Source organism: Balaenoptera acutorostrata, chromosome 13 (genome assembly GCF_949987535.1).
Source record: "Balaenoptera acutorostrata chromosome 13, mBalAcu1.1, whole genome shotgun sequence".
NCBI lineage: Eukaryota > Metazoa > Chordata > Mammalia > Artiodactyla > Balaenopteridae > Balaenoptera > Balaenoptera acutorostrata.
Window position 1 is genome coordinate 54,067,750 of NC_080076.1, and position 22,329 is coordinate 54,090,078.

A 22,329-nucleotide genomic window follows, 5' to 3' on the forward strand; every position below is an offset into this window, starting at 1 on the left:
TGCGAGCAGCTGGGCGCTGGAGGTGAAGAGGAGGAGGAAGAAGAGGAGGAGGGAGCTAGGGGAGGAGAGAAAAGAGGGTGGGGAGGAGACGGCGGGCGGCGGGGGGAGGGGAGCGCGCAGCCCGAGCAGACAATGAGCCCCGCGCAGCCTGCGGGTGTGGGCTAAGCCGCGAGCACCGTCCTGGGAGTAGGGGCGAGTCCATCCAGGGGGCGCCGATCCCGGGGACGCCGGGGGGAGGGGCGGAGGTGGCAGAACGCCTGACCTGGCTGGCGACCCACACCCATTCCTCCTCCCCCAGTTACACGCGCGCTCAAGGGGGCGGGGGGGGGGCGGCGGTGGCGCTGGAGGAGTTGACCGTGCACAGCCCCACGCAGCCACCGCAGCGGGAGAGACGTGCCAGCTCCCTGGTCAGCGCGCCCCCCAGAATAAGGGGGGAAAGTGCTTTCCTCCGCTGGCCTTCCCCGCTCCTCCCTGCACATTAAATGAGCTTTTAGCTCCGCAGTTGTGTGTGACCGACCTTAAACTTTCCCGACCTCTTCTCGGGACCCTGAGGCTCACTCAGGTCGTGGTGGCCGTCGGGGGTCTCGTCTCCTGTGATCTAGGAAAAAAGGAACTCGAGTGCCCAGCTCCCTATCCCTGCCCTGCTTTTTAGAAATGTACTAAATTCCTGGGAAGTTTCGGGAGATTCACGTCAGCCCTCCCCACCTAACCTTCGGGAACTTTGGGGGTCACGGTGTACGTAAAGCTTAGTCCATGAAGTGTGCAGAATGGAAAAGGGTTTCCACGCCGGTCACCCCCGGAGGTGCTCTCCGAGTTTTGGTGTCCCGTTTGCTCTGAGCTTTCCCTGGAGAACTTCAGGTAAGTCTCAGATAAGTCGTTGGAAAGAGGAGGGGGTCACCTTCCCTGGTCCCAGCGCGAAATACCGCTTCCCCACCCCCATCCTCACATACACACCCCTTCTTCGCTCCCTCCAAATGGTTATCACAACTGTGTACAAACTGATACGGTCCTTAGCCAGCAAAGGGACTGGAAATGAACGTCGCGGGTTATCAGCGCCGATCTGTCAGCGGGGAGTCGCGCGGCCGCAGGTTCGTCCGCGGCAGGAGCCGTGATATATGTCTCGCTCCCTTTCTCTCACAAAAAGGATTTCTTCCGACAGATGTGACCCCAGAAGACTGTCGAGAGAGAATTTTAACTAGGGCAGGAGCAGTTGTTTTGTGGCAATGGATTTTTACACTTTTTTTTTTAAGGTAAATCGAAGTAAATGATTTTCTAAAGGTCAGTCTCCCTGAAAGCGTTTGGGCTCTGTGTGTGTGTGTGTGTGTGTGTGTGTGTGTGTATGTTTGTGTGTGTGTGTGTATGTTTGTGTGTGTGTGTGTGTATGTTTCCAGTTGGGGAAGAGAGAGGAGCCTGAGCAGAGTTGAGCCGGGGTAGGTAGGGCCATAGTAAAATAGGGTTTCGAGAGATGGTGAGACCTCCTGGCTAAATGTATGTTTCCTCTCTATGTGACTGTGAGCTATGAACCTGTGAATCCTGGGGGACAAGGGGACAGGGCCTGGCAGAGCGGGGGAGGAAAGAGCGGAATCGAGGAAGTCGGCGATTCTTTTTTTTTTTTTTTTTCATTCTTCGTAGTAAATTGCTGCTAAACACTTTTGAATTTTAAATTGCTACCGAAAAGGTCCATAAACCGTTCTCATCCAATTTAGTCACTTTTATTACATTCCTCTTTGCCTCCCCCAATCACTGCGGCGGCTCCCAGTTTCAGCGTGGCCGCAATTCCGAAAAGACTGAAGGTAGAAAACTCTGGAACGGAGGCTGGCGACTGGAGCGGGATCCAGGGGCTTTAAAATTTAACCTGAGTTCGATCGAATGCGTCTACCAAAGCAGATAACCCGGCGTCCGCCGTCCACTTAACTGCGACCAGGGCTTCCAATGCCTTTCTTTTGTTTTTTACGTGAGTTCCGATCAAATTTTTACGTAGACTGAGTTTTGCAGAAGCTCCTTTGTAAGCCGTTACAGAAAGGTTGTGGGCATTTGATTTCCTTTGAGTCCAACTGTTCTTAAATATTTCTGAGGTTTGCTCTCAAAAGCAAAGTTTTCTTTTTAAAAATTCATATCTCAGTGAGGTGATTTCTAATGAAAACAAGTTAACAAATAAATAAATCCTTTGGCTGAGTTGGAGTCCGGGTTGTGAACGGCCTCCAAGCCTGAGCCCCGAGGAGACCGAGCCCCCGGGGCGAACCTGATTCCTGCTGTGTGTGTGTTTCTTATATTTGCAATTACGTGGGTGACCGTGTGAATTTCCTTGGACAATAGTTGACCCCCACGGACCGGCTTTTCCCGCCAATCCGCAGCAGCGGGGACAGGGTGCACTGGCCCCGGCACGGCTGAGACAGAGGTGAGCGGCGGGACGCAGACCAACCCCACAACGTGCGAGTTCTCAGGCTCGAGAAAGGACAAGGCATTCTACCCTCCAGATTCCCAATCAGTTTTGAACATTGCTTAAAACAAAGGTGGGGGCAGGGAGGTCATTGTTTGCTCTTTTGCAGGGTCACAAGTTGTTTTCTGGTTTTTTAGACTGGTCTTGTTTCTCTTGTCAGTTAACAGAGAAATAAAACAAAACTGTTTGACCCGTGGAGTTTATTCAGACAGAATGCCAGGTTGCCTGACTGTTCCAGTTTGCAGTTTTCCCAACGCATCGGCTTTGGCCTTGGGAACAACACCCCCGGGGCCCCGGGGAGCGGCACATTTTCAAAGCCACCCCCCGGGGACCCGAGGCTCGGCGCTCTGAGCTTCCTCTGAGCGCCCCAGCTGGTCCGGGAAGGCCGGGGGGATTAGGGGGGGCGCAGAGGAAGAAGTGCACCCCAAGAGCTGGCGATGGCTCCCACAGTGCTTCAGGTAGACGGTCATGCTCTTAGAAGTTTTCTCCGTGTTTCCTTTCCTTTCTTTTTTTCCATTTCTTTTCCTAACGCCTCTCTCTTTTTGGTGGATTTGCTAATCTGGAACGAAATCGTTTCTCTCGGGACTGTTGAGACCCAAGGAGTGGCCCCTCCGGAGCGAGTCTGCCTCCGCGAGCGGCCCTCCTCACCCTCGGAGGGGGGCGGGGTGGCTCCCGGGCGCGGCCTGTCCCCAGGGCTGATTTATTTGGGCCGCGCGCGCCACCCCGCTCTTCGCGACTCGAATCCAGCCCGAACCCGGCCGCCAATAGGGCAGGGGGCGGGGGCCTGGCGGCCAAACTGGAAGGGTGTTTGGGAGCCCACTTGTGCGCCGCTTCCGGACGAGCCGCGAGACCCCGACGAGGACCCGCGTCTTCCGAGGATCCGCCTTTACGCCCGCAAACTTAAGTTCATCCTCTTACCATTTCACCAAGCTCCTGGGTGCTCCAGCGACGTTTCAGGAAGAAAAAGAATACATACGATTTCTGACTTTAAAGCATAGGTTTTAACTTGAGAGGGTTTTTGTTGTTGTTGTTGTTTTTAACCAGATTTATGGGGCCTTCTCGCTTGTACCATATTTCTTCCCGTCCCGGGGACGCTTTGGCCAAAGGACACTGGGTCACCTCGGCGTCCTCCACCCCCGCCAGCGCCCGGGCCCACTAGCCGGGTCGGGGCGGCGCGTTCTCCGATTCAACTCGGTGGCTGTCGCTCCGACGCAGGCCATCGCCCAGAGCCCTGGCAGTGGTTGGAGGGAGGGGGGGCGTTGTCGTTGTTTTGTTTTTTAATTCTCGAAAATCCCAAAATACTCCTTAGAAATGTCAGGTGGTGACGGCGGAAGCGCGGGACGTGCGCAGCCTAGAGGTCGCCCCAACCGCGTGCCCCGGCTCCCCGCCCCCTGCCCGCCGCTGGTCCCCGGACTCAGGAAGGCGCAGCGCCCACGCCGGACCCCGGGCGGCCGCGATCGCGGCCCCGCAGCCCCGCGCCGACCCCGCGCGCCGCCGGCGGCCGCCAGCGCGGCGCGGAGGTGGGCTCGCGGCGGCGGCGCGCGAAAGGTCACCGCGGTGGCATTCCTCTCCGCGCGCTGTTTACGTGACTTAATGTACTTCATCCGCCGCGGGTAAGTTAGGGCCGCGATAAGGGGGCGGCCGGAGGAGGGTCGCTGTAAAAGCCCCACGCTGGGCGCCTTCCAGCCCTCCCCTCATCCATTAACCTTTTTACTTTCTTCTTCCCTCTCTCTTTTAAAGCTTGTTATCTAGGCCACCCAATGACCGACGAAAGATTTTCCCTCCCTGCTTCTCCCAAGGCCGCTTTAAACCAAATAAATTTAGCTATTAAGGGCCAAGATGTCTGACAAAAGATCGAAAGGTGTCTTTCCGTGATCGCTTAAAGAAGCGAAGGAGAAGCTTGTGGCTCTCGGATCCCGATAAGACATTCCACACCGGCGCCGGCCTCCCTCCCCGAGGCCTGCTTGCGTCCCGACACCCTGAGAACCCCACTTGGTGGCCCCGATCTCGGATGGCCGCCAAGTGGGGAGTGCCAAGCCCTGGGGTCCCGGGAGCCGGGGACTCCAGACCGGAGCTGGACTCCCCAAACAGCCCCCCTGCACTAGGCAGAAAAACTAAACCGAACTCAGTGGGACCCAAATTACCTCCCATTTGGATTATTTTCTGATACTGAATAATACTGCAAAGCCAAACCACTCCTAACCTCGCGCCCCGCTCCCCGCGGTTTGCCGAGCGAGGGGCAGTGTTACTTCCCATCTCTGGTCGTCCGAAGCAGACCTTTTGAACCCCAGTCAGAACGTGGTGGGTGGAAGGAACTCGGCGTCGGGATCATACAGAGGCTCATGGGGAGGGTGTGGACCCGCAGAATAACAGTGTCGCGATTGGAGGCAGCCGTCCAAATACTCAGCCATCCTCAGGTTGAGTTTGGTTATGAAGTGTGGTATTTATTATTAGTACTATTAATTACTACGGGCTTCACTACATAAAGCCTCGGGCTGCCAGCTGGGCTGAGGCCCTGACCCTGGAGTAATCCCTTCCCTTGTACCAAAGGTGAAGCAAAAAATAATCCAGTTTCCTGATCCAGGACTGAGAAGTGGGCTTGGGGAGTCAGATGCCACGTTTTCGGTTTCCTGCACAGAGCTGCTTCTTCTCCCCTTAAGTAGATGGAGAATCCACCATACTCCAGGCCCACTTAAGCCTTTTCTACCACTTTGAAATACGGCAGGATAAGAAACTGGGGGTAACAGATGAGACCACTCTTGGCTTCGCTGCTGTGGGGCTTCTTCCCACATCTTCTGCCTTTCCCATCTGTTCTTCTCTGGCAACATCAGAGACAGGACTCTGAATTCCAAAAGGCAATCCAGTATCTTCAGCGTCTGTCTATCCTCTCATGCTGGGCCCCAGAAGTTAAAAATGTCTTTCTTCTCACTTCTCCCTCCAAATAAGGTGAAGTCCCAAATCATTCACCTTATCTAATCCTAACCTCTTACCCAGCCTCTGGAAGTGAGAAAAATCAGAGCATCAGAGGGAAAGGGACCATTTATGCTCTCAAGAAAGTGAGAGAGATGCAGAAATTTCCATCCCACTAGACAGGCAAAACCTGGGCTTTCTCTGGGCTTTGCAGGTATCACTAGGTGTTTAGGCAATGCCCATTCCAGGGTCAGGGTGCAGATGCCACTGCCCCAGAGCTGTCTCAGCTCAGAGACCTTGTGACTGGTTTCCTAGTGGGGCAGGGGGCATTGAGGAAGCAGAAAAAATGAGATGATAGGCTTTTGGAGATTTGCTAAGTGACTAATGTCCTCCTTGAATCAATTAAAGAAAAAAAGTGCCCAAGAAATTAAAAAAAAAATTTACAGCGTTTGCCACCCAGAAATATGACCTCTCCAGCTGTGTTGCAAATATGCAGAGAATTAGGACCAAAAGGCTGTCTACTCACATGCAGTCCTCCAGTTTCCTGCACTTGCCCGACAGTACTGAGTATGCACTGCACAAAGAAGAACTAGAAGAGGTAGCTACTAGTTTTGAAGTGTTTACAGTCTAGAAGGTTTGCAGTTCTGTAGAGCCGGTTAGGCAAAGTACCACAGACAGCTTTCAAGATGGAGGGAGATGTCTGAGTCTTTTTTCTTTCTCTAGAAAAGTACCCATGCTCGGATTTTCCTCTAGGCTTCACAATGAGCTTATCAAAAGAGGAGGGTGGTGTTCTAGCTCAAACACTAGGGAATTCCTAGGAGCCCAGACTCTGGGCCAGCCTTCCTGGGTTTGAATCATGACCCCACCCCTTCCTAGCTGAGTGACCAAGACAAATTGCCTAACCTCTCTGCTTCAGTTTCCTCATCTTTAAAATGGGGTTGATAAAAGTACCTCCCTTACAGGATCATTGAGAGGATTAAAAGATGTCTTATGTATCAAGGGCTAAGAGTACCCAGCATATCGTAAGCACTGTGTAAACATGAACCGTTTTTACCAATATCTATATTGTAATAGACTCACACCTACTACATCAGATTTCAATTTTTTCGGAGACCCACCTATCTCCCAGAGCTAAATTAACTCCCAGGAAAGAACTTCTTTGAGCACTCATTCAACTTTGAGACCTGCCATTCACCAGAGGTCTTGGGCTTTTTCTATGTACCAGCAGTGAGGACTTTATTTATTGCATTATGGTAGGAAAGGGTGATGGGGGAGACAAGCGTAGATCTACTTTTTTTGGTTCCTTTGAAGAGGAAAAATTCCTTGTCCCCCTTGCAAATGCCAGCAGCAGACTACAGGACAAAGATAATAATCTTAAGGCTTGTCCTCCGCTCCGAGAAAAGAACTCCAGTCCTCAGAAGCAGCCCCCTCCCTGGAAGCTTCTTTCTGGCAGGAGATAGGAGTGAATTAACAGATGGGGCCATGAAGGAGGGCAACCTTGAGGACTGGCGTTAGATATAAGGGAGAAAAAAGAATTAATTAAATTGACCTGGTCATCTAACTACGCTCATGCTTTTTGCCTCGCAATTTGGTATTGCTGTTTATGCAGGAGACTTATTCTACATCAATCACATTTTGTTAAGGAATAAAATAAATAAATAAATAAAGATCTGTGAGAAGCTAGGGGACCCAATATTGACAGAGGAAAATCTAGACTGTTCCAGACTTTTTCCAATTGATTTTCTTTCTTTCTGTTTTTCTTTTTCTTATAGCATCCCATCTTCTAAAACAAGATCTAAACTGCAATAACGAAAACTTAAAAAAAAATCCATGGGACATAACAAAGAATACTGTTCTCTAGATAAAATGATGGGGAAAGAGCTTTGTTTTTCAGGAGGCAAAGTCTGGAGGGAACATAAAAGTCTCCCACACTGTGCAGGTTTCCGCCACGTTTGTGCCCAGAGCCAGTTTTTCTCTTTCTCTGACAGTCGTGATCTTCTCTCCACTTGATTTACTGAGTGCTGTCATTTCTCTGCTCTTTACTTTCACAATCACACATTCAAACCTGATAAAGTTCAAGACCCTGAATACTTGCAGCTTTCCCAGATTTACAGTCCTGTTGCCCCCCACCCCAGCCAGTGGTCCCCCGGCTGATTGAATCCTCATGGACAAAAGCCATGGGGGATCAGTAGAAAGCCAGCAGGTCCACGAGGGCTGGATCTCCAGAGAACGACATCCCCCTAAATGTCAACTCTGTTAGTCAAAGCGAACCTTGGTAGCTTCCTCCCCCTAAAAAGTGATGTCAACATTCTCTCATTTTAGTTCCAACTTCCGGTTTGTAACCTGCCTGTGGGCAGGGACAGGAACGGTAACTTGCAGATTTTACAGTTGGTGAGAATTGGATGTAAAATCCTGGTCAGCTTACATGATTTTCCTGGATCTACTAAACAGCCTTGTGATCTAGGGCAAGACACTTAACCTCTCAGTGCCTCAGCTGCTCCATCCATAAAATGGTAGAAATATTACTTTCTACAGACATTCATCACAAACGAATGACGAGTCCTCCTCCTTGTGTGTAGCTCTGTCAGGGCCCCAGTAAGACCACTAACATCTGTCTGATCTGGCTGTTTGGATTCTCCCAGGTTAAACACAAACCTACAAGTTAATCTAAATACTATACCAATGGGCTGAACAAAAGGAATGATTCATCTCCAAAGACTGATCAGTTAAATTAGGCTCAAGTTTTCAATCCGATGAAATGTCTTATGATGAAAGATGCTATCTAAATAATCTATTCTTTGCCTATAAATATGTCATAAGTCAACTAAATCACAGAACAGTGACAAAAAGCAATCAGTGACCATGAATGTCCTTATTGCCAATATGGTGACTATATGGGGACTTCATATTTATGACATAAGTAATTATTTGACATGATTTAATGTTTTCATTTATCTTGAACTATCAGAATTTTCTGAGTAAGGTAAGCAGAGATGTAAGCAGGTTTTTTTTAAAATCACGGTTCCAAATCCATGAAATAAAAAGGTGTGATTTTTCCCTCCTTTTTTTTTTCATATTCTAGAAAGCTAAACTGTCATCATATCTAAGAGGAAAATTGTATTCACCTGTTAGGAAAGAAGCTGAATTATTGCCTACGTTCTTCAGAAGGCATATTTTTACCTTAACCAATCAGGAGACACCGATTAGAGTATATTACGATGTTGCTTTTTTTCCTGACCATAACAATGTTTACTTCTACAGAGGTGAATAAAAATAGAAACTTGACTTAGTGGATATCAAATAACTTTTTCTGGCTACTCCTGAGCTAGGTGACTACTCTGTTTATAATCCCACAAATTAAAGACGTGCAATTATCCAACAAAAACAGTGGGAATATTACACCATTTTTTAAAAGACTGACTACCACATAGCGGGTACCCAGCCAGCTCTAGCCAAAAACCACAGTGTGGATCCACAAATAAAGCTGTCAGCCTTTGCATTTCAAAGGCACCTTTCTGTAGAGAGCTGGGCTTGCTCTGGGCAGAAGTGAAAAACACTCGGTTAATAGAAAAGGGCCTACCCAGTGGTTGAGCTGGTGGGCCGGCAGCAGAATCCGTCCACACCTCAGCACTATGGCTAGATTAAGCTCCTGCGTGGAGGTTGAGAGCTGGGGGTGTGGGTTCGAATCCCAGCTCCGCAGCTCACTCTCTGCGTCCTTATGCAAGCTACTTACTCCCTCTAACTTGTCATTTTCCTCATCTGTAAAAAAAGGCGTGGTAAGGATAGTAGCCTCCTCAAAGACTTTTTATGAAGTCTCAATGAGTTAATACTTATTAAATGCTTAGAAGAGTGTCTGGCTCAACATGCGGACTATTTGAACCATTTGATAAACAAGGAAAAACACAAACTTCTATTTCAGGCTGCCTTCCTAGAGGAAGAGAGATGAGGGGGGAAAGGAGGACGCCCCAAGTCCTCAAAAAAGTTAAGTAGGAAGGCAATCAAAGGCATAAAGAAAAGATATGAGAAGAAACATTTAAGAATGTCAGATATTTCCTACTGGGGATTATTTAAGGTCATAAACTCACCCTTTCTGTGTATAAAACCTTCCAACATGCTGTCTTTACAATGACAAATGTGCCAATATCTTGATCAGTGAACGGAGTCATAAGGTCTTGCCCAGCATATCGTGTTTATATCAGAGGCAAAAGTGAAGGTTGCAGAGGCAATAAAACTCTCAGGGTGCAAATATTTTAACAGCTAACACATGTAAAAAGTTCTTCTTTCTGGCACATTTCTTCTTCTTCTTTTCTCACTTGAGGCAGCCCTGCATGATGGCTAGAGCTTGCCCTGGGGTTGCAGCACCGATTCTGTCCTCGTGAGCTCCCCAAGTGTCCACAGTCACAACTGGTATGACTCTAATGGCCGTGAGATCCATCCTAAAACCAACGAAGGCTAACACGTGTTTCTCCACCACACAATGGCCCTCTTCTTTCTCCACTCACCCCAGCACATTCTCACAATTATGGCTGCCTTCTTGATGCTCAGGCAGCACTGTGGTCATTGGGACATGAGGTGGGTCATAGGTGGGTCATCTTTACTGCGTCCCTGTGCTCCTCTGGTCTGCGACACCTGGGGGCTCGGATCACATCTTGCTCATCTTTGTATCCTCATGGACACACGCAGTGTCTAGCCAGACTCTTGAGTGTGAACATTTTGAAAGTTTTAAGATACCACGCTCCAAGCCCAAAGCATGAGTTCCAACATTATTAATATCAGACTTTTCTACACTAGAGATAATGATCTCTTTATTTGAAGTTTTAAAATTCACTCTTTTCTCCTACATCCTCCTAAATAGAATTCTCAACCAGAAGGTTTGAACGTCGACTTTTGGCGGGATTCTATATTGAATAGTGTTGATTATCAAATGATATCTTTATAAGCCACTTTCTGATCCAATAATCCTAATACAAACAAAACCTGACTGTAGCCTGTGGAAATTCACTAATCCCAAGTACTGTATGGTTGGTCCTTAAAGGAGCTATTGTGAGGCTACTATTGCAGCAGACATGTTCCTTTACTTCCCATACTCTGTCTCAGTTTTTATGGACTTTATATTTCACTACGTTCTACTACTTCCAACTTCAAAATACTTTCCACATTTTTCTCTCTTAATTCAGCCACTTGAGAACATTATATTGTCTGTGTTCAGTATTCTATATTGGCCAGTAATCTATTAAGCCAATTAGAAAGAGCACTTTAAAAGAAGAATCAATGGCAAACAGTCAACAGCATCTCCAGCACCATGAATACAAAGCGGAGGTGTAAATTCCGTTTTGAGTTCTGGCCACATAGTCCTCTTTTGTTTCCATCATTCTAACGTTAAGGAACAGATGTCAGTCTTGAGAGCAACTGCCTTTTGCCAGTAGGTATAACAAAGGAACAGATTTATAACTGGCACCTACCAAAAATACAATAGGATAAGGTCACACCAAAAAAAGTTAAACAGCACGAGAGAAACAAGGTCCCTTCTGAAGGATGCATTTGAGTACAATGTCAAGTTCCTTTCACTTACATTTTCCACTGTGTGGTCAGGGCAGTGCAGATTGCTTTTCAGCTGTGGGGACTCACCTGTTGTGAGAGCGGGTGCCCTATCTGGAGAAAACCAGCCATCAACTGCACCACGGTCCTCCCTCCCTGGAAGCACCCAGATACGTGGGAAACAGGGCAAGACACGCTAAGGACATGAAGTTCAAACATTCTCACACAACACCACAAAATATAGAGCACCTTACAAGAATACCGTCGATAAAGTTCCTGCCCTACAGAATCCTTTTTTAAAGAATTGTCACCATAAGATATCCTACCTAATTAGAAGCACCCCAATGAGATTCGTAGCACAGTCCCAGACCCACATCAGATCAACTATACTTCTTCTGTAAGCATCAAGAGCAAACATCAGTATCATATTTTCTCTTATTTGCTTCATCTCTCACACTGAGGCAGGGACTGTGGGCTGGCCGTGAAGAAGGGGCAAAAAAAGAATTGTCTCTCTCTTCCTCCCTCCATGTACCAAACCAGGGGTTCACTGAATCCGTATTAGTTCTGGACATAAACCTAAGGAACTCATTCAAGAAAAGCAGCATCCAAACAGCTGTTCTTTTGCCTACGGAGCAGCTGCCGGGCCACACACAGGGGTCCTGTTGAGACTTCTCTGTAGGTGACCAAACAATGAGCAACAACAGGGCAGAGAACGGGGATTGATGTGGAGGAAAGAGCTGTTCCAGTCCACACCCTCTGAACCTCAAGAAGGAAAATGAGATCTATTGAATCGAGATATATAGGGAAAGCACAAGGCAACGCTATGAAATACGTCAGATTGTCTTTCAATGGTCTCTCGTTCCCCTACCCAGTGCTGTGTAGCCAACAGGGACTGTCATCAATTACCTCACATTCAATCCTTCCCTTCTTCCCTTTCCCAACAGCCTGCCCCAAACAGGTAGACACAGGCTGATCTAAGTAAGGCTACTGGGAGTTCATGGGCTAATAACCAGGCCGTCAGAGGTGATACACTCTTGTTTCAGTGGAGACTTTGTAGAGTATGGTTTCTAAAAGGCGTGATTGGTGGAATTTCAGACTCCTTGGCAGTCTTGTGGGAGAGATTTTGGGGGACGAGTCTCTTAGTAACATTTAATTCAGGTAGCCCATCATCTGCCCCACCTATATGTGGAGTAAGTTTTACCCAATCACGATTCCAAGCATGCATCCTTTCATTTCAAGGCACTCTCTCTGCTTACCTGACCACTTGTTTTTCAATCTACAACTTAAGTGTTGAGCCCAAAGTATTACGAACCGTTGCATTTTTGTGTTGAAACCATCTAAAGATGACAGATATCTCTGCTCTTAGAAAAAGTCCCTGCTTTGACTAACCCATGGGTAGAGAAGGAGAAAATTACTATTTGCTTTTGCTTAGAAATATGAGCCTGTTTGGATCTCTCAAGTTTCCATAAATCTGACAACTCAAAAAATGAGTTTGCTGTAGGAAATAAGGTATATAAGTATTTAGAGGCAAGATGTGAGCACTATGCTAGAATTTCAAAAATGGTTAAAACAATGAGGGCAAATCCTCAACTGCTGTGAAAACAAACAAGACACAGCTTGCTGAACGCAAACGAACAATTGGCAGATGCCATATTATTCAAGAATGCTGCCCTGTTACAAGAGCTCACTTTTACTTACTTTCTCACCCTTGTGAGAAACCTCAGACCCAGATGATCCCCAAAAGTTCATTTGTAAGTTGCTTCCAAGAAGTTGGAGCAGATTTTCTTATAGAGATAATGTGACAAATGATGGTTAGAGCCCAAAATACCACCCCTCCCCTCATCATTATACAGTATTGTATATGTGAACATTGTTTTCTAGTATTGTTCACTGCAAGTATATACCATTTAATCTACATTCCTGGTTAATATGAGCAATTGACTGCCATTCATAACATGTCAGAAGGAAGATACAGCCCCTGGAGATGGACCATATGATGCCTAGATACGAGACACCCCCAACCCTCTGTAAAGGTCCCAAGACGCAGAAACTCTTCTCTAACTGGATTGAGCAGTGAGAACGGTCATGTGTTGATGTAACTGAAGTTCAGAGTCAGTTTAATCCAGGAGCTCCTGCCCCATTTCTCTGCCACTCCCCCCGTATGTGTCTCTCCCATTTGTTGACTTCATCTTGAGGTCACTTCTCTCAGGTGGCAAAAGGACTTCTTCTGGCATCCAGCAGAAGAGGAAGAAAACCCTGGTCACAGGATTCTAAGCAGGAGTCCTGAAATTCACTTTGATTGGTCCCTGTAAGTCATATGCAACCCTGAACCACTGACCTTAGCTTGGGAATGGAATGGGCTGATTGGGTTAAGCCAATCAAGAGTTAAGGTGGAGATCATCTCCCCTCAAAGTACACAGGTGATGATGTAAACTAAAATGAAAATGTGGGCCCACTGAGCTGGATGAAGGGGAGAAATGGATAGATAACCAACAATACCCACGAAACCATCTTTCCCTGTTGACCGCAGCCCCTGCCACTGAAGGAACGTGTTATGTGGCATGGTGGAGCTAAGGAAGCTAGATTAGCAGGGGCAGGCACACAAGTGTGGGGATCAGAGGAAGGAAATGGAAATGTTCTGCCCTGTTCACTCCATCCTCGAGTACCCTCTACCGCCATCCTCTAGGAGCCCCGTAGATCCCCACTCTGTCTCGGATCCCAGCTAGTAGACCTTCAATCCACCTTAGAACTTTAGGACCTACCACCACCACTAAAAAGGAAAATATCAACAGAAAAATATATCTTTTCCTGCATCATTTAAAAGTGGCTACATGTCTTCCATCTCCCTCTTCATTCCACTCCCTTGTCGAAGGGAAACTCAAGGGCCCTAGGAATTCGACTCATGCTTTCTCCCCTGACAAAGTGGCTCTGGTACCCACTGACTTCCCAGCATGCTTTGAGATGAAACTGTGGTGGCTTTGAATCTACTCTTTAATCATCTGTCTGTAGTCAATCACTCACTAAAAACTGCAAGTTCAACCATGAGGCTGTGTAAAGAAATGTACAAAGAAAGTGGGATTAATACTGCTTTCCCAACTCAACCTCATATTAATAAAACTACATATACCCAACTTTTGGCAGGGTATCCTCTTTCTGAATAACACTGGGTACAGTGTTCATCCCTGAGCCATGAAGCTATAAAGTATAATAAACAGGCTTGTGATTGGAAAATAGGCTGGAATTAGATTCACGACAATCAATGAAAACACAGAAGTAATATAAAGAAAGGGTCAATTACTCAGGCTTCTCAGCAAAATTGCCCCACATAAAGATTGATTTCAATCTCACTCTCACTGTACTCCAAAAATCCCGCTTTCTAAAATGGTGGTTTCCCACTGCAGGACTGGCTCAGAGCCCAGGCCTGTATCTCTAGAGCTTTCCCCAGAGTTCCAAGTAATGCAGCCTTTGCTTGACTGGAAGTGGAAGGCTGGAAATAAATTGTCCCATTAAGTGTTAAATGGAAAAGAGTTAAGCTGTTGTATTGCGATAATAATAATTTAGCTGTTTGTAATGGCTCACGGTCATTTGAAATGCTGACTTAATAAAGAGATGGGCACGTGCTATATTTAGAAACTGACCATACCTGCCGTAGGTCCTGAGCAAAGCTGACACCTGCTCTGCAGTCTCGGAGGTGGAATATGCAGTCGCAGAAAAAGACAAGCCCCAGAATGGAATTTTCTTTCCGATAATGGCACATAACTTTTGAAAGATTTGGCTTTTATTATATATCATTTTTGAAAATGAGGTTTTCGTTTCCGAATGAAACAAATATATTCCTCAGAGTAAAAGTAAATTTTTTTAAAAGTATTCTCTCTTTTTGACTGATTCCTCTCCCAAATAGTTTCGCCTTTTCGCTAGCAGGATTTTATCCTCTGTAAAGAGAAAATCGCTTTTAATTTGGGGCCATGAATACAAGGACAACAAACAGCACAACAATATTGGTTGTTTTGTGTTATTATCGCTCAATTTGGGGTGTCATTGCCCCTTCGCTTTATTGCACAAGCTTTTTTTAAAAGGGCGAACTCTCTCTCCTCCATTTGGGTTGCGGTTTCCAAGAATGTTTTCCAAATTATCCACTCCCCTGTGATTTACCCTTCGCAGGGGCCCAGAGTTAAGCCTGGAGGAAAAGGTTAGTTCACTCTCATCACACTGGAGGCTGTTTAAATGGAAAGGAGCTGTTTCGAAACCCTCATTTCTCAACTGTCAGCATTTAAAATATATGGGGCAGTCACAAATGGACTTAAATGGACATAATCTTTTGGAAAGTAACGTGATAATCAGCTTTAATAGCCAGAGAGTTTATTGTGCAACATTGCAACACTCTTGCCAATGGTGGCAAACTATAAAGAATTTCTACGACCCACAACAAGGAAATGGTTCAACATGGCAAATCCACACAATGGACCATTCTATTGCCATTAAAAACATGTTTTTGAAGAATATTTAGTAAATGGGAAAATGTTCATCTTTATGGCCTAGTCATCTCTGTGGCTAGTGAGATAGGGAAGGCTTTATTTTCTCTTTCGTGTGTGCGTGAGTTTCTCTATTTTACATGTATCTATAATGAGCATGCCTTGTTTTTGAAATAAGAAAAAAAATTCCAGGAATTCAGGAAGGCTGAGGCTGGGCCCTCACCCTGGGTGTGAAGTCTGGCTGTCAGTGGGTCAGTGGATCAGGGAGCAATATTTATCCAGAGCCTACTTTGTACCAGGCACAGGGATGAATACTGGGGATACAAAAATGACAAAAATAAAATTAGACAATGCCAATCAGCAGGAGTGGCTGGGCTGAGGCACTCGGAGTTCACGAGTCTTGATTATGTGAACAAATGTGGATGCTTGGTGTCCCCTTGGTCAACTCTAATTGCTGGTACCCTAAGGATAAGAAGCTGGTGTAACAACAGCTGTCTTAGTAACTTTTTAAAATGCAAGATACCAGGACTTCCCTGGCAGTCCAGTGGTTAAGACTCCAAGCTCTCACTGCAAAGGACCCAAGAAGCCATGTGGTGAAGCAAAAAAAACCCCAAAAACTCCAAGATACCAATCACCAGAAAGTCCACCTAATCTAAAATTTCTTTCTCCTATATGCTATTTTTAGGAGAAAAAAATAAATGATAAGAAAACAAGGTAACATAGGAAGTGAATATTTTTTTAAAAATCCGCTCATCTCCTACCTCCTTTTTAATGGGACTGTGCAATAAGAGTTGCCTTTCATATTAATGTAAGATATTGTCTCATTTTTTTTCCAGCCAAATTTCATTCTCTTTTTATTTATAGTAACTTGACTAATCCTGCACATCTAAGGAGTGGCCTAAAATGTGTATTTGATTTTAAAGAATACTTTTCCTGCATCTTTGTGTTTGGATTCTTTGAAGAGTGGGAATCCTGCTACATATAGAAATGTTTAGTTAACTAGAACCTCTTAACCATTCTGGATAAATGGAAGATTCTGTATTTAGAATGTCAGGTCATTGTGAAGAATTCAGCTTGAGATAAAAATAATTTTTGTAATTTATGTCTGCAAGAAGCTTCTGTTTAAATAACTATTGTTGCTTGCAAATAATAGATTGGATTACAATGGGTGAAAATTTACATAATAATTAGCCAAAAGAATGATAGTCTTATTGATAATAATTTTGTTCAAAAGCAACATCTTTTCTTGAAGACATATCATGTTATCAAATACAAATAGAAGTAATGTAATTTTTAGACAGTCCCAGAGAGGAACCAAAAAACTCCAGGCACTGCGGCTGTGTGATCTGGGGGGAGTATCAACGCTCTTCGGTTTCATTTTTCTCATCTGTAGAGTGGAAGTGGCAATGGCTACTTTCTTATTACTTTACAGCGATTATTTAAGGATAAATCACGTAGTAAAAAGCGCCTGTGATTCCTTCGCAGAACGATCTATAATTAGCTGAAACTCAGAAAATCAGGAGTCAGTGCAGATACATGAAGATGCCCCATCATCTCCAAGCCTTTGTCTGGGTACCTCCACCTTTGGCGGTCCCCAGGTGTTTGGATAACAAGAACAACAGAATAAGCAGTAGGTAAATATTCTCTTTTTTTGCTTTAACAAAAGTATAATCTAGGGCTGTATAGGTAAAAAAAAAAAAAATCTATAAAGCCTGCCCAAGGTAAATCACAGCTAATATTCATAGAAAGAATAATGAAAGTAGAAAATCACCATCTGGAAAACACCACAATAATTGGTTCAGGGATGAATCATCACCGAAAGCTAAAATTAGTTAGTGAAAGTATGATAAGAAACAAGATTTTTACATAGTCTCAAAGTACATCCCTATAATATTTACTAAGGAAAAAACAGTAACTTTATGGTGGAGAAATCTGACAAAGACCACCTTAACTAGGTAATTAAAGTTATCATTCCTTGTAATGAGACAGATCTACATCACGTGCCTCCCCACATAGATGCTCTGAAAAGGACCCAACATCACTCTGGTGGTACACAAAAATTCGTGAGGAAATACAAGACCACTCAAATTGAGGGTCATTCTATTAAAGAGTTGGCCAGTACTTTTCAAAAGTGTCAAAGTTGTGAACAACAAAGAAGGATTGAGAAAATGTTCTGGATTAAAGGAGATTAAGGAGATGCACACAGCTACTGCAACCTGTGAACCCTCATTGGATCTGAGACCAGCAACAAATGGTGAAAGTTGAATCAGGTCTGTAGATTTGATAAGAGTGATGCATCAAAGATAATTTTCCAATTCTGATCATTGTATTATGTAAAATGTTAACTTTGGGGGAATCTGGATGAAAGGTATATAGGAATTCTTTGTTCTAATTTGTTTTTTTCTTTTTTTTTTTTTGGTACATCTGGAAAAAAAAACTGTCAAAGATAGGCAACTAGATAGAAATTTCTTAAAATTGTTTTTATGAAAGTGATACTCAGAGGAAATAAACAGAAATATGACTTGATGGGGACTTTCCTGATGGTCCAGGGGTTAAGACTCCGGGCTTCCATTGCAGGAGGCACAGGTTCCATCCTTGGTCAGGGAACTAAGATCTCGCATGCCATGTGGTGTGGCCAAAAAAAAAGAAAAAAGAAAGACGACTTGATATACCATGTCAGGGTGTCTCAAAAGGCCCCTCTTAAGAATTAGAGAGGGAGAAGATAATTTGAGAAGTCGTTTTCTTTTCCCTTTGCCAAACATAGAATCATAGAATCTCAGTACTGGAAGGAACCTTAGGGAGAATATTGATAAGGAAGAAACTAGCCACAACCTTAACATCCAACAATAGGGGAATCATTTATTATGCTTCACACACTCCATGGAATTCTGCAGCCATTAAAAGTTATCCTTATGAGAAATCATGTAGCAAAATGGGAACATGTTTGTACGAAAATTTTATTCCTTTAAAAATCAGGATGCAAATTATATGTACACTTTCTAAATCCAATACCTAAAGTATACATACATGAAGAAAGGCAAAGAAAATACATGGTGAATTTGGTTAAGATGGTGGGATTGTGGGGAGAATTTTTTTCTTTTCCTATTTTCCAAATTTCCATTTGATATTTTAAATATAAAATGTTTTTAAAAACTAAAAATCAGGGCTTCCCTGGTGGCGCAGTGGTTGAGAGTCTGCCTGCCAATGCAGGGGACATGGGTTCGAGCCCTGGTCTGGGAGGATCCCACATGCCGCGGAGCAACTGGGCCCGTGAGCCACAATTACTGAGCCTGCGCATCTGGAGTCTGTGCTCCGCAACAAGAGAGGCCGCGATAATGAGAGGCCCGCGCACCGCGATGAAGATTGGCCCCCACTTGCCGCAACTAGAGAAAGCCCTCGCACAGAAACGAAGACCCAACACAGCCATAAATTAAATAAATAAATAAATAAATAAAAACCTTTTAAAAAAAAAAAAAAAAAACTAAAAATCAGGGGCTTCCCTGGTGGTGCAGTGGTTAAGAATCTGCCTGCCAACACAGGGGACACGGGTTCGAGCCCTGGTCCGGGAAGATCCCACATGCCACGGAGCAACTAAGCCTGTGTACCACAACTACTGAGCCTGCACTGTAGAGCCTGCAAGCCACAACTACTGAGCCCGAATGCCTAGAGCCTGTGATCCGCAACAAGAGAAGCCACCATGGTGAGAAACCTGCGCACCACAACGAAGAGTAGCCCCCTCTCGCAGGAACTAGAGAAAGCCCGCGCGCAGCAACAAAGACCCAATGAAGCCAAAAATAAATAAGTAAAATAAATTTATTTTTAAAAAATGAAAGTTCTCCTAACTTTGAGCCAAAATTTATCCTCCTCTATAATAAATTCTAAATCTTCTTTCAAACGACTGCCTTGCCTACACCCACTCAGCCATAGATACTGGGGACTTTCACACACATGCCAACCTGACCCAGACACTGGGCCATTCCCATGGAGGCAACCAGCCTTCTTAAGCTCTTACTGCCCTGGATTTGATGTCAGATCTTTTATGTTTAGGAGATGAGTCCTGGGAAAGCCCGTGAGTGCAGCTTTAACATCGCTGAGTTTGCCCCAAATTCACTAGGCTTTATCTTGGTTCCCCTTTTTCACTTTCATTCCTCCGTGGGGTTGAAGTTTCACTCGCCTGCTTGGCTGTTACTCTGACATCCTGCCTGGTCCTTGCCAGTCCCCCTCCTCCTCTGGGAGCTGAGCTCTAGTCCCGTGTATTTGTTTGCTAGCGCTACTGTAATAAAGCACCACAGGCTGAGTGGCTTAAACAACAGAAATACGTTGTCTCACAGCTCTGGAGGCCAGAAGTCCAAGATCAAGATGTCGGTAGGGTTGGTTCCTCCTGAGGGCCGTGATGGAGCGCTCTGGTCCAGGCCTCTCTCCCTGGCACCAAATGTCCACCTTTTCTTTTTGTCCTTCACATTGTCTTCCCTCTTCGTGTTTCTCTGTGTCCAAATTCCCCTCTTCTTAAAAAGACACTAGTCTTTGGATTAGGGCTCACCCTAATCCAATATGCCCTCATTTGAACTTGATTACATCTGCAAAGACCTTATTTCCAAATAAGGTCACATCCTGAGGTACTGAGGGTTGGACTGCTTTTTTTTAACACATTCTTTTTTTTTTAAATTTATTTTATTTTTGGCTGTGTTGGGTCTTCGTTGCTTTGCGCAGGCTTCCTCTAGTTGCAGCGAGCGGGGGCTACTCTTCGTTGTGGTGTGCGGGCTTCCCATTGTGGTGGTTTCTCTTGTTGCAGAGCACGGGCTCTAGGCACGTGAGCTTCAGTAGTTGTGGCACGTGGGCTTCAGTAGTTGTGGCTCGCGGGCTCTAGATCACAGGCTCAGTAGTTGTGGCGCATGGGCTTAGTTGCTCCGCAGCATGTGGGATCTTCCCGGACCAGGGCTCGAACCCATGTCCCCTGCATTGGCAGGCGGATTCTTAACCACTGGGCCCCCAGGGAAGCCCCGGGTTGGACTGCTGCATAAGAACTTGAGGTAGGGTGGGGAGGAGGACACAGTTCAACCCATAACATCCCCAGGCACTGAAGGACTATGGCTCTAAATGAGATTAGACCACCTGAGAGCATCAACATGCCTCTGGCCTGACACTTTCTAGATATTCTCTGATAGTGAATTTTTTTTTTTGGCTGCATGGCTTGTGGAATCTTAGTTCCCCAACCCAGGACCAAACCCACACCCTTGGCAGTGAAAGCTCAGAGTCCTAACCACTGGACCACCAGGGAATTCCCCACTGATAATGAATTTTTTATCAGACCCCTTTTTAACAGACTCATGATTCTTGGCTACAGGGGGTTATTAACCTGACTAGGAGGTTTTCCCCATGGGTGAGCTGCAAGTGTATCTGTGAAACTGTGTAACCCAGATTGGGACTTGAACCCACAGTCTTTTAATTGAGATCACACACCTGGTCTCAGGACTTAAGGAAGCTCAGGTTCTTAATGAAGCTCAGGTTCTTGATGCAGAAATAATTCAGTGAGAGACAAAGTGATGGTAAGAAGTGGATTTATTTAGAGAGAAATACACTCCACAGACAGAGTATGGGCCATCTCAGAAGGCAAGAGTGGCCCCAGAGTATGGGGTTGTCAGTTTTTATAGGGGTGGGTAATGTCATAGGCTAATGAGTGGGAGGAGTATTCCAGCTATTTTGGGGAAAGGGTGGGGATTTCCAGAAATTGGGCAACCACCCACTTTTTGACCTTTATGGTCAGCCTTGGAACTGTCATGGCGCCTGTGGGTGTGTCATTTAGCTGATGTGTTACAATGAGCAATAGTGAGGCTCGAGGTCTGCCATCTTGGACCTATTTGGTTCTAATCAGTTTATGTCATGTCCTCGGGCTATGTCACTCTTTTAAAGGTTGTGCTCTGCCCCTTTCCCTCCTGTTTCATCTGCCCATTGTAAAGAATCTGTTTGTCTTGTCACATGAATTTTAACATTACATTTGTCAATGAAAAAAAAGGAAGTACTGTTTGATTTTCTATAGTCTCAGGTCTTGAGACTTTTAAATCTTTAAAATTTTTAAATTTTTAAAAATTTTAAATCTTTATAAAAATATTTAATTTTTAGGGGCGGCTTCCCTGGTGGTGCAGTGGGTAAGAATCCGCCTGCCAGTGCAGGGGACACGGGTTTGAGCACTGATCCGAGCAGATCCCACATGCCACGGAGCAACTAAGCCTGTGAGCCACAACTATTGATCCTGCGCTCTAGAGCCCGCGTGCCACAACTACTGAGCCCACGTGCTGCAACTACTGAGCCTGCACTCTAGGGCCCACGAACCACAACTACTGAAACCTGCACACCTAGAGCCCATGCTCCACAAGAGAAGCCACCGCAATGAGAGACCCACTCTCTGCAACCAGAGGAAGCCCGCCCACAGCAACAAAGACCCAACACAGCCATAAATAAATTAATAAATTAATAAACAAACAAATAAATAAATAAATAAAAGAAATCAGGGTCAGATTTTCCATTAAAAATGTTGAAAGGATTTTATCTGAATGTTTTATACAAGTTTGCTATTTAATATTTTCCCTATTACCTTCTGGCCAAATGGTGTGTAGTAATTGCTTTAATGCTCTGATCCTCTCCTCCTAAATATTCATCTTTATGCTCTTCCACTTAGTTCCTCTACAATACACACCAGTCTCCTTCCCCACCTCATAAATATGCTTCTTTTGAATGGGCATAGATTTGATTTCATCACTGTATGTCAGTCTTTTTTTTTTTTGAAAATAGTAATAGTTTCTTTATTTTACCAAAATTAGATCATATTATGTACATCTATTTGTAACTTACTTTGTTTATTTAATATGTTTTCATGTTCTTCTATGTAGATATACAAGGAGTTGTCTCATTTCTTTTTTTTATTAATCTTTTTTTTAATTTATTTTTTTATGTAAGTATAGTTGATTTAAA

At 45.0% G+C, this 22,329-nt stretch overlaps 1 long non-coding RNA gene across 2 annotated transcripts; it reads left to right on the plus strand.

Annotated features, from left to right (window-relative positions):
- Positions 1–1,760: 1,760 nt before the first annotated feature.
- LOC103009124 (uncharacterized) lies at positions 1,761–21,937 on the plus strand. 2 transcript variants are annotated; one of them, XR_452503.2, is made up of 3 exons: positions 1,761–2,898; positions 16,846–16,994; positions 21,481–21,937. It is a non-coding gene; the product is annotated as an uncharacterized LOC103009124 (long non-coding RNA). The 2 variants fall into 2 exon arrangements; XR_003622000.2 differs by lacking the exon at positions 1,761–2,898 and adding an exon at positions 3,966–4,053 and having other exon boundaries at positions 21,481–21,936.
- Positions 21,938–22,329: the final 392 nt, after the last annotated feature.